Here is a 6000-nt window from a genome sequence, read left to right on the forward strand (position 1 = left end):
ATGGTCGGCAGTTCGAATCCCCGCGGCGGGGTGAGCTCCCGTCTTTTGGTCCCAGCTCCTGCCCACCTAGCAGTTCGAAAGCACCCCTAAGTGCAAGTAGATAATAGGTACCGCTTTATAGCGGGAAGGTAAACGGCATTTCCGTGTGCTGCACTGGTGCTGGCTCGCCAGAGCAGCTTCGTCACGCTGGCCACGTCACCCGGAAGTGTCTCCGGACAGCGCTGGCCCCTGGCCTCTTAAGTGAGATGGGCGCACAACCCTAGAGTCGGACACAACTGGCCCGTACGGGCAGGGGTACCTTTACCTTTACTTATAGCCTAATGAATATAGACATACCTTTGATCCCAAACGCCTTGCGAGTTGAATGTTTTGGCTGCTGAACGCCGCAAACCCAGAAGCGAGTGTCCCGGTTTGCGAACGTTCTTTGGAACCCGAATGTCTGACGCGGCTTCTGTGGCTTCCGATTGGCTGCAAGAGCTTCCTTGGTTTCCGAATGTTTTGGAAGTCGAACAGACTTCTGGAACAGATTCCGTTCGACTTCCAAGGTATGGCTGTATTGAACACATTGTCAGATTCTCTCTCTCTCTTCTTGTGAAATCCAGAAACTGTCAAAACAAAATTCCAACCACATCTGCAAGAGGTGAAACATTTAGCAATAAGAAGGAGCACTTGCACAGAATGATTCCACGTGTGACATAAGTAAGACCTGTTGAGTAAACTGAACTCATTTCATTACACCCACCATGGGGAGGCTTATAACCAAACCAAGTTAGTATTTCAACTCTCTCCATATCAGGTCAACAAGCGAGGGAATGTTTGATCCCATTCTCCTGTGATCCACTACAGGTCAAACTTTCAAGGACCTTGAAATCACCTTGAAATGCAGTCCAGTTCATCATTGACAAATAGTGGGGAAGGAAGGGTGCAAAGTATACCATTGCAATGCTGTGGTTTGACTAACTTGGCCTTATCCCAGACAGTGGTGGAGGAACCCTCTCTGGCACCCGGAGTGGGATGCCAAGGGGCGGGGCAAACCGCCCAGTGGCACACATGTGACATCTGTATGGACTGCGCACACGCAGCATCCCATACGGACTGCCCTCGGCTGCTCTACAGCTGGGGGGAGGCAGCGGGCCATCATGTCACCCCCCTGCGTGGTACCCAGGGCAGACCGCCCCCTCCGCCCCCCTTCATATGCCCCTGATCCCAGAACAACTTAAATCCTGTTAGTTGGAACCAATAATGGTTAACCAGGGACAGAACTTGGAGCCTGCTGCACACAAAGCACAAACTCTAAGACTGAGCTCTTAGGACCCTTGTTTCACCTAGCCTCTGGCTCTTCTGGTGACAGCAGATTGCTGGTTGGGGTTCCATTTAGATCTCATAAAACATGAGATATAAAAACCGGTCCCAAGGACCTTTGAAATAAAGTCTGAGTAAAATTGGTGAAGCAGCAAAAGTTTATTGATTACAAAAACATAGCTGCAGGAATGGGTGTCCAAAGGAGGCACATCTCAGGTCAGCACAACGCAGGCATTTATCCTTTCACCGAGCGCAAAGTTCCTTCCTCTGCCTGCCCACTGGGTAGGGGCCTGCAAAAGTCACAGCCTATCACGACCGCCTAATTAAAATACTAAATTCTCCTCCTTTGTTTACATCTCACCCTCTCCAGACCCTCGGCACCCAATCCCAATGATTATCATTGTACAAATACGGTCAAAAGTCCCTTAACATTTGTCTATTTACATAACTATTCTAACCACAAGTTGTTCTAGTTACACGTGTTACACCACTATTTGTTTCAAATGCAAGCATAACCGAGTTTTATATCTTATGAAGCTAAAAGGGCAAACCGCATTTTGACCACCAGCTGTTCTAATCACAGGTGCAAACAGGCTTCGTGTCTAGGTCCCAACCACAGGCTATGTGACTTACGAACTTTTTAACCTTGAATTTTGGCTAAATATGTGTTATCTGTTATCTTGTGACCTATCAGTCTCAGCATTCTTTCAGCAGTTGCAGTTCCATTATCTTAAAAGACAATATACCTTGATATTCCTTACATAAAACCCCAGTTTTAAAACAGCTGCTTTGAGAGCCAGTTCATTTCTGGGCTCAATTCAGGGGGCTCAGGTAATAATAATAATAATAATAATAATAATAATAATAATAATAATAATTTATTTATACCCCGCCCATCTGGCTGAGTTTCCCCAGCCACTCTGGGCTGCTCCCAATCAAGTGTTAAAAACAGTACAGCGTTACATATTAAAAACTTCCCTGAACAGGGCTGCCTTAAGATAGGACTGCCTTAAGGTTAGTGCTTAAAGCCCTAAACGACTCAGGAACCCTATACCTTAAAGTCTGTTTCCTTCCCTACAGACCCTGTCAGGTGCTAAGGTTGCCAGAGGCAGCTCCCTTGGTTGTTCCACAACCCTTTGATGAGCATCTCTTAGCATACGTTATGGTGTAGGAAAGGAAACATCTGAGTGGGGGATGAAGCACAGAAGAAAAGCTCTCCAGTGGTCTCCTCCAAAAAAAACCCATAACTGAAGTACTGCCATCCCTGGAATCTGCCCCCATTCAGGGAATGGTGAGTGGAAAACAAAATAGGTAGCCAAGTTCAAAGCCAGTTAGTTTAAAACGATTAACTGGAAAAACCAGGAATAAGTAAGGTTTACTTGTATTGTTTTAGTAATAGTAAAATCTCTAGTTGGTGAGTGATTCTCGCCTCCCTGCTTTTATTCTGGGTTGTTTAACTAATTATGGTATCTTGTTGTTATAATTATTGTATTTTCAGCCAGTTTTAAACTGCTGGTCTATGACCATAATAAGCTGATTGATTGAGGAATAAGTAAGGTTTAATGCAGTTCTATTCTGCAGTTTTGATTGACACCAGAAGACTGAACATAGAAAGGAGATCTACAAAGTAGATCAAGATATACAGTATTAGATTTCTGGGTGATCTGCAGGATAGTGGCATGGGCTTCTGGGCAAGTAAAACTGCAAGTTAAATAAGAGCAATAATTTATCCCATTCTTTACTTGAAAAACATGTGTATTGCTTGTGCTGCAAGCGTCTTATTTATTTTATATATTTTCTCTAACCAATACAAAGAAAAAGAAAAAAAGCTGAACCAACCTGTGCAAGAAGGGGAAGACATTTCAGGCAAAGGGAGGGAGAGGAAAATTGAATATGGAATAGGAATGCAGATAGCCATTTTAAAATATTGTGTATTTCAAATAATGAAATCTAAAATATAAATAAACTTTCAAACACATTGTGGTGTATGATACTTTCTATTTTCTTTATCTCCAGTTCAGCTGTTAGTTTAAGTTCACAGTCCTCAATAATTTCAAATCAATGAAATCACTGGAAGAAATCAAGTTTACTTACAACAGATGAATGATTGTGTTTGGGAGATGTTAACAACGATTATTATTTTTTAAATAGACAGTTCAAAAGACTCTGGGACAACAATCCAAATTTATAATTCTAGGGAATTTAAGACACCTATGCAAATACTCCAATATTTTTATCAGCAGTAACTGATGGTAGGGATTTTTTTTCCTGTTTATTGAAAAGGAGAATGCTTTGTCTTGCAAGAGAAACTGTGGGTTTTAAGTTCTGCTTATTCATTTATCTACTTTATTGGGGTATTTATGTATGTTAATTGGTGTTACTTCTATACAGATGTGCAGTTCGATTGGTTTGCTAAACCTTTTCATTATAGGTGTCTGAGAACTAGATCTAATGTGCTTGATTAACAGCCCCATTTGCCTAACCCACCCTGCAGGGTTTCTATGAGGCTAAACCATTGGAAAGCTGTGCAATCGCATTCCCTTTCATTGCAACTTCTTCTGCCTCTTGCAAGGTGAGTGGGAGGTAGACCTTTAGCTTATCTGACAAAAGCAAGAAGGAGAGCACTAATTACCTGTTACAAATGAACACACCTTACATTACCAAATCCTCATCTCATAAAATTGCAACCAGCATTGCTCCTGTGCCGTGTAAACCCATTCAAGTTAAACAAAACAACTAACTTGGATCTGTTCATTTCTGGCCCACTGAATTGAATGCAACTTATATTCACAGGTCATGCCAAAAACATTACTCTTCCTCTGGATTCATGACATGTGTTGGATATATCCCATCTTTACCTCGTTGTTTTGTTAAGATAGTGTAACAGCCTTACCTCTTGGCAACACCTTCTTAATAGGCTTATATTTCAATCCAGATAGTCCTGGCTATCTTCCTCACTGTTGCATTATAAAAGCAGTTTGGGAGGCTGGGGAGTCTGATCACATACCAATGTATGTCGACTCCTTACAGCTGCAGCAAACCATTCCTATGATTTCTACAGACTTGCTAACATCTAGGGTTGTGTTGGAGGCACAAGATTCCACTTCCCTACCACTAAGAGCCTTCCCCTTATTGCCCCAAATGAGGTCAATATAGAAGTTTTTATCCAACCCTTTCACATACAGAGGTGTGGCACAGTTGATAAGAAACTAGCATCCATACCCTCACCCTTAGTCCCGCTTCCTTATATATCACAATTCTAGGTTCAATATCTACTACTCTTTCCATAGTGGGACTCCATTGCCTGCAAGACTGTTATGAAAACAATATGTCACTTACAGGCTCACAACTCTTGGAATACTTGGAAGATTCAGGAATGTATTGGTTCGTACCCACCAATTTATCAGCATCTTAAAAGACCCTCTTGTGCACAGTATAACTACTGTAGCCCTGAAACCTTCAGAATATCTAGAAGTAGAAGCACCCAGAAAGGCAAGGTCTCTGTGATATATTCCCTGCTGATACAATCCAGTTCTTTCCACTTGTTACTTTGCAATCAGTGTAGGCAAACTTTAAGATTCAGAATGGTTTATGACAGGCATCCCCAACCTTTGGCCCTGCAGATGTTTTGGACTACAATTCCCATCATCCCTGACCACTGGTCCTGTTAGCTAGGGACATGGGAGTTGTAGGCCAAAACATCTGGAGGGCTGCAGATTGGGGATGCCTGGTTTAAGATCTTTCTTTTTAAAAATGATTTTCATTTATGTACATTTCAATAGTAATTTAACAATAATTCAGACATTTCAAATCTCAACTTCCTTCCTCCTCTTTCTACGGTTCGTTTTTTAAATCACCATTCCCTCCATATTCTAAGTTATATTAAATCATTCTTTTATTCATCTATTGTGTGGACAGGCAGAGTCCCCCCAACATGACGCGACCCCTGAGCAGAATAATGACTCAAGACAACATGCTATGGGATTAAAATTGGCCACAAGTCTATTAAGTTTCAGATGTAGGGAGACCTTGGCTCAGGCACTGGGCATTTATTCATCTCAGTCCCCAGCCAAGGATCTGGGAGACTTCAGGGTTATCCAGAATGTGTGGGGATTGGGCTGGCTCTGGAGAACATATGTTCAAGCAGAGAGAGCCCCCACCCCCATTTCACTGCCTTTGGAGGGGAGAGCAATGACAAACTCTCGGCATATGGCCAATGCCTCCCCCTCAAGACCCCTTTAACAGGGAATCCTGGTATCACCATCACAAGGGGGGCGTGGGTCGCAACTTCCTGCCCCCCCATTTAGGAAGATTGACTAAAGGATTCCACCCAAGGCCTGAAACCACCAAAGTTGTGACGTTTTGCTACGGGGAAGGCAAAACCTGCCAATGCAGGAAAATTCCTTTCCAGCCCTTCAACAGTGACCCTGATGTAGCAGCGCCTGCATACCTGTGGAGAAGAGGTTAACCTGCGAAAGAAGACTTAACTGAGGAAGGGGAAGGTGGGAGAAGCTGTGGAGCCAACTTCCGCTTTGCCGGTAAGATTCACCTTCTGTTGTGTGGGCAGGACGGTCCCTCCCCTTACCTGGGCAATCCCCTGGCAATGCCTCCCCAGGTGGGATTGGGCGATTGGCTGAGGTAGGAGGAGACCTCCAGGTATCCAGCCTGGGGAGTATGAAACCAGCCTAAACTACCAGG

The sequence above is a fragment of the Podarcis raffonei genome, chromosome 8 (genome assembly GCF_027172205.1).
Source record: "Podarcis raffonei isolate rPodRaf1 chromosome 8, rPodRaf1.pri, whole genome shotgun sequence".
In the NCBI taxonomy this organism is placed as follows: Eukaryota; Metazoa; Chordata; class Lepidosauria; order Squamata; family Lacertidae; genus Podarcis; species Podarcis raffonei.